Here is a 13,525-nt window from a genome sequence, read left to right as displayed (position 1 = left end):
AGAATGGTATTGGAATTTTGATGGCGGATGCATTGAATATGTAAATTCCTTCCTTAATAAAGCTGTTTTATAATATTAATGTTTCCAATTCATTGCCATGGGACATAAAAATGTAGATATTTGGCTGAAGATATGGCTTAGTGGTTAAGCGCTTGCCTGTGAAGCCTAAGGACCCAGGTTCGATGCTCGGTTCCCCAGGACCCACGTTAGCCAGATGCACAAGGGGGAGCACGCGTCTCTATAGTTCGTTTACAGTGGATGGAGGCCCTGGTGTGCCCATTCTCTCTCCCTCTCTCTCTCTCTTTCTCTCTCTCTCTCTCTCTCTCTCTCTCTCTCTCTCTCTCTCTCTCTCTCTGCCTCTTTCTCTCTGTCTGTCACTCTCATATAAATAAAAAAATAAAAAAAAACTTTAAAAAATGTAGATATATTTTTCTATGTTGGTCATTTTATATGCTTTGGTGTTATGTCCAAGAAATTATTGACTATGACAGTGTTAGATAGCCTTCCTATTTTGTTATCTTGGTGTTTGATAGTTTGAACTTATCTATCAAATATGACATATGTTGATAATTCATTTTGAGTTTATCTTGGCTATATAAGATGAGGAATAATTTCAAGTCAGAAACAGAACACATCCTAGAATATTTTGAAGATGTTTTCTGTTCATGGCCTTGTGTAATTCTAAATTAAACACACACACACACACACACACACACACACACACACACACATATATATACTTTACATAAAAGTGATATTTTCATGGGAAATACATTGCATCAGAACTTTAGAACAACATATTGAGTGACATGTGTTTTCGTTTATTTGTAACTTCGTTCATTTGTTTCGATATTTTCAGTATATAAGTTATTCACTTCTTTGGCAAACTTGTTTCTCTTGTTCTTAATATGTTCATGTTATTTTACTTTATTTTTTCCTTTTTAAACAATAAAAAGATAATGAAGATGTGGTACATATGTGCAATAGAGTTCTATTCAGATGTAAATCAAAATGAAATTATGAGCCAGGTATGATGGTACATGCCTTTAATCCAGCACTTGGTAGGCAGAGGTAAAGGATTGCTAGGAGTTCAAGGCCAGCCTTTACATAATTCCAGGTCATCGTGGATTCCAGCAAAACCCTACCTCAAAAACAGAAATTATGAAATTAACAGGAAAATATATGAAAACAACTATACTAAGTTAGGATTTCTTATACTCAGAAAGACAAACAAAGCAAGCTAGCTTAGAATAGTTACATTTTGTTGGGAGTTATACTATGAATGAGTAGTAGTGACCAGGACACTATAATAAGGCTTAGTATAAGGAGAAATGTGGAGGGATTAGGAGAGGGGAGACTATACAGGCAAGAATAGGGACAGGATATAGGGGGTGGAAAGAACATGAGAAAGGAAAGTACTGGAACAGTGAGGAAGACTAGATAGACAGATAGACAAAACTAACACTATGAATAAGTTCTGTAGAAAGCTTCTTCTCTGTTAGCTAATTAAAATATACAGAAGATATAGCTAAAAAAGTTGAGATAGACTGGAGAGTTGGCTTAGTGGTTCAGGCACGTGTCTACAAAGGCAAAGGACCCAGGCTTGATTCCCAAGGATCCACGTAAGCCAGATATGCAAGGTGCTACATGTGTCTGGAGTCCATTTGCAGTGGCTAGAGACCCTGGTGTGTCCCATTCTCTCTTTCCTCTCTCTTTCTTGAATAAATAAATAAACATAAAATATTTTTTATAAAATATGAGATTGAGAGGAGAGAGAGATAAGTATTTTGGGTAGAAATACCCTCTTGGGTTAGATAAAAGTTTACCCTGGAGCCAAAAGTTTTTGAGGTAAAACCCAGTCCTGGAGATGGGTCAATCTCTATAGTGAGCATTGGTCAAAGAGGCTGATTAGGCCCCTCAAACAGTCAGATCATTGCAATTGGTTACCAACCAGAATTATTTGTAATACTTACTGCTGATGACACCATAAGCTGCCTTCACAGAACATTAAGAAGTCACCCTGTAAACCAGGCATGGTGATGCACACCCTTAATCCCAGCACTAGAGAGGTAGAGGTAGGAGGATCACCATGATTTTGAGGCCACCCTGAGACTACATAGTGAAATCCAGGTCAGCCTGGACTAGAGTGAAACCCTACCTTGAAGGAAAAATAAAAATAAAAGGAAGAAATCAAGCTGTAACTGAGACAGAAACCATATACCTGCTGCTGGCTAGCTGCCATAGTGCTAGAAAGTGATATACAACTGGCTTGGGGAGAATTGTCATTAACAGTCTTAAGAATCAGTGTTTCCTGCAAGCTACAAAGTCAACTAACCAAGAAAGATGTACCCATGAGTGCAATACTAGCACACAAGTTATAGGAGTAGTCAGCTGCTTTCTGATTGGATATGAGTTCATTACTGGTACTGAGAATCAAGTCAAAATCCTATGTCTTGGAATGGCATATACACTAGATGAAAGATACCACTTTTCTTTGGGTAACTATAGACATTTTGATCATCAGAAGGTTTCTATATCTATATGTTTGTATCTTTGATTAATGCTGTTTTTGCTTTTGATTATAGAAGCTTCTTTTTACATATGGCAGAAAATATCAGTGATACAAGACTGTTCAAGAAGATAAGAAGAGAAATTACAGTGCTCAGGACTGAATGAGTTATCTCTATCACAATGGTCAGGGCTCATGGAGCCACGCAGAGGAAATGGCAGAAAGAATATGAGTTCTGCCTTTGTGGATAGCCAGAGAAGTTTCTCTGTGGAGATAACTGTTGACCCAGAAATAATTCAAAATTCATCAAAGCTGAGATGAGAGGTTGTGGAGAGCTCAACACTAAAACAAAATATCTATCATGCCATACATGGCTCAGAGAAGATGGGATGGAAAGAATGTGAGATCCATAGGAGGTATGGACATAATTTTGGGCTCTGTCTTCCTGACATGAACTGACTGATACATTCATGACCTCATGGTGATTGTGGGTAAACCAAGAAGATCTGCACTGTCCTAAGCCCATTAACATTTTTACATGGAGGCCAGAGGAGGGCAAAAGGAATGACAACAAAACAGAGGAAGGATTTCATAGAAAGATGACAGGTGTTAGTGGAATAGCAGGGGAGAGGGGACAAGTGAGGATAACTGGACTCGAATATCAAATTACTATATACTCATATGTTAACATTCTCAATGAAAAACATAAATAGAAGTGATGGTTTGTTTTGATATTCTATCCTACACCTTTATTGAACTCATTTCTTAGTTTTCAAGGTATTTCATATTGTATTTATGGTATAATACTGTGCCATGTGCAAAAAGAAATAATTTGATGAGAAGATTGCATTGATTTTAAAAGTATATATGTTGGAAAACTCAATATTATAAAAATATCAGTTGTGAATATGTAGAAATATCTTTCAAGTTCTATTAAATTTTGTATAAAATGAAAAGTGATTTTTACATTATAAATTTTGTTTAATCTACATTGCTTAGTATCACATTTCTTTAAAAGAATATTTGGCCACAATTAATGAACTTCCCTTCAGTGCAACTATAGAAGGTGAAAAAATAATATCTATATAATTACATAAATGTACAAAGAGAAAATAAAGTAATTAATAATGTATGAGTCCATTAAAAATTAAAATGAGTTCATGTTGCCCATTTTGATGGAATCTCTTTTTTCCTGAACTTTATATTTCTAAAATGTTCTGTTTACCCTTCTATTTATTTGATCTCTGCAGTCAAGAAGAAAATAAAAAGGCGACAGTTTAGTTCTTTTTAGTGCTATGATTCAATGTCGTATAAGTCCAAGTGTTTTTATACATATCTCAGAAAGCAAAAAATTTAAACATCATTTGGGGAATCCATAAGGTCCTGAAAAAAAGACTCACTATATTAGAATGTTTCCCAGAATAACTATGAATACTTGCTGAAGTCTACTAGGAAAAATTCTATCACAATAAACCATAAACACATCCTATCTATTATTTATTTAACCATCTAGTCTTCAGACTTGAGGCAACTTTAGATGAAATATAGACTACTTAAAATTTCTCCCAGATTTGTGAAATAGTACACATGAAAGTTTACCAAACAAGGATGGCACTCAATGGCCAAAATATTTTCTCAAACACAAATCTCTTATGATTAATATTTTCCTACCTCTGTATGAATTATTTCTAAATAATTAAAAATTACTCCTTTTCCCTTTCTTCCAAGTATGCAGTATGATAAGACCAAAAGAATATATAATAATTCAACATTTCCACCTATTTTAACTTCTATTATTATCATGGTAAGTGAATAAAAACTTGACTGCTACTTTTCTTTTTAACCTATTGGTTTTCTTGGATTTTGTGACACCTGATATTTTGTTATATTCTAGTAAACTTACGTTTCTGACACATATATAGTAGAAAATGATCCTTGATGATAACTGATGATATAGAAGCAATACCCCTGTTATGTTCTTCTGTAAAAGCAAACCTTTAAAGAGCTTAAGAAGATATTCAGAAACACAAACACTTCAGGCTATTGGGGATATTTTGTATTCAAACCACCACACCAGTGAGCCCCAGCAATTCTCTTGTCTCTTACCATACAGAACTGAGATTACAGGCTATTGTGGCAATGCCCATTTTCAAGATTTTTACATGAGTGCTTAGGATTGAACTGATGGTATACAGGCCCTCTTGATTTTATGTCAAGTGATCTTTCCTTGGACCATCTCCCCAGCCCCTAAATTCATTGATTTAATGCAATATCTATAAAAGTTTTTGTAATAAATCCATTGTTCCAAATATTCTTCAGTTATTACAGGTTTTGGGTTTAAGCAGATAACTTTTTATTTACTTCTGTTAAAGTTTACTTGGTATATTTATGTTCTGGTGTGTTGATTGATTACAAAATGTTCTCAGTAGCCTCAAGTATTTTACTTAAACTTCCTACTTATTTCCTAGCTGCTGGAATATTTGCAGGAGGTGTGTTGCTAGGAGAGGCACTTAAAGTTTATTAGCACATACCTACTGGGTGTTGAGAGCTGGCTCACTCAGAATATTTCCTTTCTGCTTCATGAGGGGATCTGACACATCAGCTGCAATTTTCTACCATGATGGAACTTCCCATTGAAATTGTAAACCTGAAATAAAGGGTTTCCTCCTGTAAACTGCTTTATGGTTGAAAGTCTCGTCCAAGCTATGCAAATATAACTGCTATTGAAATTTCATATCAGAAATGAATTCATTGCCATAATGAATCTGAACAAGTGGTTTTACTATTTTTAGAAATGGTTTGTGTTAGGATAACGTAAGGATTTATAACTTTGTCCTAGAGAAGCCATACAGTGCCATTGCAGAGATTCATGGTCCATTCTGATGACTGTGAAAGACTGCAATGTAAAGAGAAATGTGGACTATGAAGGCTAAAATTATGAGATTTCAGAGGGGAACAAAGGATTTTGTCAGATGTTGCAGCTTTTTGTTTTTTTTTTTTTTTCCTATGAAAAGCATTGGTTCAGAAGCAGCTCATTGGAGGAAAGGGTTTATGTTGTACTTAGAAAATTTAGGGTAAGTTCCATCAAGGTAGACTAATCTTGCTCATTTTCATAGATCCATAACAGAGAGATATCTCCCGAGGTCAATGTTTCTATTTTGTAAGGCTAATTTTGAAATAGTTGTTGACATAAATATTACATAAAAAACATAAAAAATGCATAGAAAACATAAAATATATAATATGAAAAAATAAGTAACTTAATCAACTGAATTTGTGATGCTATAAATTGTCATCCTTCTTGCAGTAGAATGGGGACAGTGATGAGGGATGATACTAACACATGATGTAACCATACTAAGTATGTCCATAATGCAAAAAATTAAAAACATTAAAAATTCTCAATAATACATGCAAAATGATAGAAAAATGATACCAGGAGAATTAATAGTCCTTATATAGATGAATGTATTCCATTTTACATTCTTTGTATATCCATCAGCTTGTGAATTTTAAGTTATTTCTCCCTTTTGACTATTTTAAGTAGTACCACACCATACTCTCATGCAAACTTTGCTTTGAACATATGTTTTCAAATTTGGATATTGTTGGAGGTTCGTAGGATTTTGTTGCAAAGGACCACAATACAAGTGACTTAAGCAATAACAATACAACAACAACAAAAGTGCTTCCTCAGTCACAGATCAAGAGTTCAAGTTTGTCTCTTTTGAGAGCTGTAAGGGGGAATCAATTTCATACTGCCACTACAGTGCTTTATTAGTAAATATTTGTAATTATGGGCTTGTAGATCAAAATACTTGTCTCTGCTGGCATCTTTACATAGCACTGTTTCTCTGTTCAGGTCTGTGTTCAGATTTTCTCTTCCTACAAAACACAAATAATACTAGACTAGATGCCACACTAATGGATTTATATTTACATGGACATCTGTATAGATACCCTACCAATAAGTAAATCCCTATTCTGAAGTAATGAGAGTTAGGACTTCAACCTAGGTATACATCTATGAGTATAACTCCCTATCTACATGATTCCTCTATTTTTATGATTATTTCCATTTTAATTATTTTGAGGGCTCAAATACAATACATAAAGCTTCCACTCTAAAACTTTGTCACCATGTGTCAATATCCTTTCCCAATTATCATCATCTTACATTTTTCCATTTGATAATTCAAATCAAAATATGAAAATCAAAACACAAAAATAACAGGGATGATATAATATTAGAAATATTACAGACAATAATGAAATATGCTTTCTTCATTGAAGATTAATAAGTAGTAATGGATCTATTTCTTTCTTGGACACTAGCAAAAGTTGGGAAGATTTTGTATTCCACTGAATATGGTATCATTGATATGGTTCTTTCTTTCTTTGTGGAGTTTCATCTACGTTTAGGATGATACTATAATAACCAACTAGTTTCTCGCCTAGGTCTGTTTCATTTAAACTCTACAAATTGACTCCCAGTAACATTGCATAAACTTGATTAAAAATAATAACAAATGTCTCCAGGCATGGTGGTGCATTCCTTTAATCCCAGCACTCGAAGAAGCAGAGGTAGGAAGATCACCCTGAGTTTGAGGCCACCCTGAGACTACATAGTGAATTCCAGGTTAGCCTGGGCAAAGGGGGATCCTATCTCAAAACAAAGAATAAAATAACAAATGTAATTTTTTTTGTGTATGGGAACAAAAAATTATTATGAGTGTAATGGTGAGACATAATATTAACACCACAATGAAGTATATAGCTTGGAGACCCTTTCATTATTCTCAATGATACAGATATTTCATGTCAAAATTTGCATTTAAGAAATAAAAACAATATTTCAACATATATACAACAAAATTTATGTTTCACTTAAATTGAGATGTAAAGAGTCTAGGAAATAGATATATTTATCATGATAAATTTATCTTCAACTATACTACTTAACTTTGTGAAAACTATGCATATACCTTATACTATATAAGTAGTTTTTGATCTCATCCAAAAGACTGTCCAATGTATCAAAATGAAGGCCACGTTTCCTTGGATTTGGAGTTATTATGGTCTAAGAATACAAATTTTCGGATTTGTGGGATAAATACTATAGATCTAACTAATATTAATATGGACACTGTTAATAGTACTGTATTGTGTAATTTGAATTTGCTAAAAGAATATGCTTTAAAAATCATCACACCACACCAAAAGGGACAGTAAATAAACTGATATTAACTGGCTTGACTGTGTAAATCCCTTTACCATGTTTATGTAGAACAAAGCATCACAGTTTATACTTCAACATTATGCAATTTTCATCAAAAATAAAATTCAGAAATAACTAATATGTCTTATCTTGTTAAAAATTCATAAATATATTAAAGTTTTTGTTTCAAAAGTATATCACCTACATATTCAATTTCAGTTGATGAATTTTATTCCTTTTATTTATTTATTTATTTGGAGTTGTTTGTACTCAGTGAAAACAGTCAAGTTGGTACCTTTGTTAGGCTCCTCCCTGACTGCCCCCTCTCTAGGGACCCACCTTGTTGTGGAATATGGGTCGTGCTTTGTGGAGTTAACCATCAGTTATGAGTAGAAGGCAATGTCTCTGTGCATCATGAACCAACGTGTGGTTCTGACATTCTTTCTGCTCCCTCTTCTGCACATTTCCCTGAGCCATGTTGGGTTCATTTTAGGTCTGCTTCTGTGATGAGGTTTTGGGAGCCTCTGTGTCTCTGGATGTCTGGTTTGGTAGGAGTTGACTGTTCTCTGTGTCTATCTCCTTCACCTTTGTGCTGGTACCAGGTTCACCAAGAAATTAGTGGAATGGAACCCATAGCTGGAGCTGGGAAACAAGTCAGAATCATGTCCACAAATGAGCTCACTCTCCATTATCAAGCTCCCACCAATTGTGCGCTACAAGAGGGACTACACATATTACATTCTTTCTAAAAAAAAAATAATCAAAAACAAAAACAAACAAGCAAAAAACAAGAGCTAACTTTACTCTCCATAGGAGAATTTGCTTCTCTTTTTCAGACAGACACAGATCCTAAGGAAAAAAACACCCCATCATACCTTGAAAGGGCCCCAGCTGAAACTAAGAATAATTGGGGGATTTTATTCATTTTTGATACTGATATAAATTATGTTTCTCCTATTTTACTCTTCCAGTAGCTCTCTAACAAGGCATTGGAATATAAGATTTCTGTGTGTTTATTTTTATAGCATTATTGAAAAAAATGCTAAAGATATATGTTTAAGATATATAATAAAATACATTGATATACACACTGTCATTGAAAACAACCAACAGCAAAATAATACAAATATAGAAAGAACATAATTCTTGGCAAAAATATGAGTACACTGGAATGATTGACCCTCATAATATGAATACAAAAGGTAGTTGATATTATAAACAGAATGATGGTTTCTGCAAAAATATAAAATATAACTACAAAGACTTCTAATAGTCCCACATCTTCTTTGAATATTTATCCCAAAAATTCAGTCACTATTACCAAGAGATATTAGCACTACCATGTTGACTGTAAAACTTATTACTATAGACATGATTTTGAAACATAGGAAATAAATGTTCATTTATGAATGAATTTATCAAGGAAATGTAGTTTGTACCTCCAGTGAAATATAATTTAGCCACTACCAAAAGAAATCCCTATACTACATAGCAATATTGTTCCTGTAATTAATAACTATATGTCTTAGATTTAAAATATATTAGGAGGGTACATCTCATGTCAATTATTTTACACTAACATAATAATTATTTATTAGGTGGCTGTCATTTACAAATTGATGAAAGTAGCATATGTGAGTATATTAGTTTTCTGGATTTTCATAACTCTAGGACACAATGCTATTATTGTCCTTATGTTTTTATAAATGGACCTAAGCTCACAAAAAATACACAGATTTCTAGTTTGGAAGTTTGAGTTAATATTCATAAATTTTTTGACTGGTTACAGAAAGACAGCCCTTAAGATATATGTTATGCATACAAATTCCATTTCAATATAGAATAATTATGTGGTAGAGAATGGAAGGGAAGGTATAACCCCTCCTATTTGAACTGTTGCAGCCAACACTGGGTGAGCACTTGACAGAGATGTAATGGATATTACAGTGTTGTACAAAAGATAATCTCTCCAAAGTGGGAAATATTCTTGTTCTAGTTATAAAATGAAGCCCTGTATTGAAGGCAGCACAATGTGAAGAGACTATTGATTTAATTTCCTATGTGAGATTTATTCTGGACTACATTGTTGAGAATTCCCTGAATAATTATTTAAGTAAAATAATAAAATTATCTTCTAGAACTGAGAATTATATGATGAGGACACATCTATCATTTGATTTTATTTGAGCTCTATTTTTTATGATTATAGACAATCAAAAATGAATAAATGAACAGTGTTAGGAAAAGTTCAATAGCAATGAAACAGATTCATGTGAGCTATTATCTCTTCTGATATAACACATATGCTAAGTGTTGTAACCTTTAAATACTTGAAATCAGACACTTACAGCAATACTTTTTTCATTAAAATTGGACAAAATCTATGTTTGCTTTCATATTAGAGGAACAGAAGCATGTAATATGTTTAATCCAATTCCAATCTCTGTGCTCTGCTGTTGCTTTACTTAGTAGTCACTGTGTTAAATGCATTATTAGGCTGTAATGAACAAACAAGTCCTTAATGATTGCTTTATTTTCACTAATAGCCTATATGTATTTTAAAAGTTGTATGCAGCTAATAAATCCTCAGTATACATAAACCTTTTAGCAAAATCAACACTGGCTTTATTCGTTGATTTGAAAAGACAAATGCAGGAACAATATTTTACGTCATGCTCCTGCCATAAAATATACAGTATATAACATTTTATGGATGGCCCCACTGTATAAATCATAAAGGAAGGAGTCATCGTCAAACACAATGTAACCCTCTTTCGGGATGGTCATTGATTAAAATGCAGTTCTTAGGACCCTGTAGAGATGGCTTAGAGGTTAAGGCACTTGCCTGCAAAGCCTAAGGACCCAGGTTAAATTCTCCAGGTCCCATATAAGCCAGATGCACAAGATGGCACATGTATCTGGAGTTTGTTTTCAGTGGCTAAAGATCCTGGCATGCCCATTGTCTCTCTCTCTCTGTCTCTAATAAATAAATAAAAACAATTAGAATATAAAAATAAAACTTTTAAATATTTAAAATGTAGTTGCTATTATATGTTATACTAGGACTTATGTAAGTTATGGATGATTACATTTGTAATTCCACACATGAAAGCAAAAATTGTAGATACATTTTAAAGAGAAATTAGCATAAATACCCACATATTATAATAAGAAAAATGAATATAGTTATAATAGAACATTAGTCCATTTACCACAGTAAGAATGCTTTTGTTGTATATGCTGTCCAAAGTTTACTATCAACCAAAATTTCATCATGGTGACAAGTGTAAGTTCTGTAAAATTAATAAAACATAAAAATTCTCATTAGCTTATATAGATGATACAAACAACTAAAACAAATACATTCAGAAAGAAAGAGTATTATAATCCCAGCCATGAGAGGTAAATGTTAACATTGTTCATTTTTTAAAGATAGTATTATTGGACTTCTGGTTAAGATGGCGGCGTGGTACCACGCCAAAGCAGCCTAGGGAGGAAAAAGACCAAAAAAACTTAGCAAAATACACACTTTTACTAAAAAGTGAGGTGTATAGGAAATTGAAGCGGCAGCAGAAGTAGAAGAGTACCAGAGCATCCAGAGCCTGCACAGGTGGGAAAAGCAGCTCTGGCAGCTCGGCCAACTGCCGCTGCCGCGGCTCAGCAGAAGGCCGCCAGACTCGGCTGAAGCCGCAGGAAAAGCCAGGTGTGGTATTTTCCCCTCACACCGCGCTCTCCGCAACTCGGGAAACGTGAGGGGAGAGCGGCAGTGAGCAGCGGAGGAGCAGACTGCGAGGTAGAAGAACACGTGGAACAGCGAGACAACCAGAGCAGCCACGGCTCCCTCCCCTCCCCCACCGCCTGAGCCCAGCTCCGGTGAACAGAGCAGCGGCCCGGGACCTGGCCACGCCAACTTAGGCTGACAACGGGACCCAAGCAGGAGCAGAGTTCGGCAGCAACATCAGCGGCTCCAGCACCGCTAACAGCGGCCCCAGCAGCAGCAGACTCAGGAGTGGCAGCAGCGGCAGACTCGGCAGCAGCAGCTTCAGGGGGAGCAGCGGCAGTGGACACAGCAGCAGCAGCTTCAGCAGCAGTGGTGGCTCCAGCAGTGGCAGCTACAGCAGCAGCAGCGGCTCAGTTTGCCCCATAGGAAAAACAAGTGCCCAGCTCCAGAAATCAGAACAGCAGCCCAACGACCCAGGCAGCAACTTGACTGAGACCAAAATCACCCAACGTAACTGGGATTGCACCAGGGAAGGGTCTCACTTGGTCACAAGCTGACTTGAATCCCTCAACAGACCAGAAATCTAAACCTCTTTGTTGATAGAGGATCTGGTCATTATAATAACTACTCTTGCATACATACTCGGGGCTGTTTTGGATTGAATGTGTACAGTGTTTAGTTAAATTTTAGAATCTACCTGTATTTTATTCCACTCAGCCTGCTTGAATACTCCTATAGCAGGGAAACTCAACCCCTAAGAACATCTTTGTAGATACTCTGAGAGTCTTAAGAGCCACACCTAACACCTTAAGGTCCTACCCTGAAAATATATTACATCAAATCAATTGATACAGCTAAGAATACACAGATAGCTAGAAAATCCAAGCATTAACTTAATCCAAGATGCAAAAATATATACATTATAACACAAGAAACACTAAAAAGCAAGACGATATAAATCCACCTAAAAGTGTTAATGCATGAGAAATGTCCTCCAGTGAGAAAGAGTTAGAGGAAATGCCTGAGAAAGAGTTCAAAAGAATAATTATAAATATGTTCAAAGAGGTCAAAGAACACATGAAAACAATCAAAGAAGAAATCAAAGAGGAAATCAAAGGAATCAAAGAAGAGGCAGGACACCAATTTAATGAAATGAAGAAGGCAATACAAGACATAAAAAGGGAAATAGAAATAATAAAGAAAAACCAGTCAGAATTACTAGCAAGGAAGAACACAGTTAATGAAACAAAAAACTCTGTAGAAAATCTCACCAGTAGGATGGATTAGGGAGAGGACAGAATATCTAAGCTAGCAGACCAGGTGGCAGACCTAATGCAGTCCAACAAAGAGAAAGACAAACTTAGAGAAAAGTATGAGTGGGAATTTCAAGATATTTGGGACACTATGAAAAGATCCAATATAAGAATTCAGGGCATAGTAGAAGGAGAAGAACTCCACTCCAGAGGCATAGTAGGCATCTTCAACAAAATCATAGAGGAAAATTTCCCCCAAATTGGGAAAGAGGTGCCAATACAGATACAGGAAGCCTTTAGAACCCCAGCCAGACAAAAACCAGAAAGAACCTCTCGTCGCCATATTATAATCAAACTTCCAAACACACACACCAAAGAAAAAATATTGAAAGCAGTTAGAGAGAAAAATCAAGTTACCTACAAAAGCAAGCCCATCAGGATTACAGCAGATTATTCAACACAAACTTTTAAAGCCAGAAGGGCTTGGAGTGATATATTCCAAGTTCTGAAAGATAACAACTGTCAACCAAGGTTATTTTATCCTGCAAAGTTATCCATTCAAATAGATGGAGAAATAAAGACATTCCATGACAAAAGCAGGTTAAAGGAGTATTTGAAGACAAAACCAGCTCTACAGAAAATACTTGATAGAATCCTCCATGCTGAACAAAAGGAAAAGCACACATATAAGGAATGTAGAAAAAACAAGCTATATTCAAATACCAGTTAACAGAAGAGAGCACAGGTAGAACCAGAAACACACACACACAAAAATGGCAAACATAAATACACACCTTTCAATAATATCTCTTAATATCAACGGC

The sequence above is a fragment of the Jaculus jaculus genome, chromosome X, assembly GCF_020740685.1.
Source record: "Jaculus jaculus isolate mJacJac1 chromosome X, mJacJac1.mat.Y.cur, whole genome shotgun sequence".
In the NCBI taxonomy this organism is placed as follows: domain Eukaryota; kingdom Metazoa; phylum Chordata; class Mammalia; order Rodentia; family Dipodidae; genus Jaculus; species Jaculus jaculus.
This window is presented reverse-complemented; position numbering follows the sequence as displayed.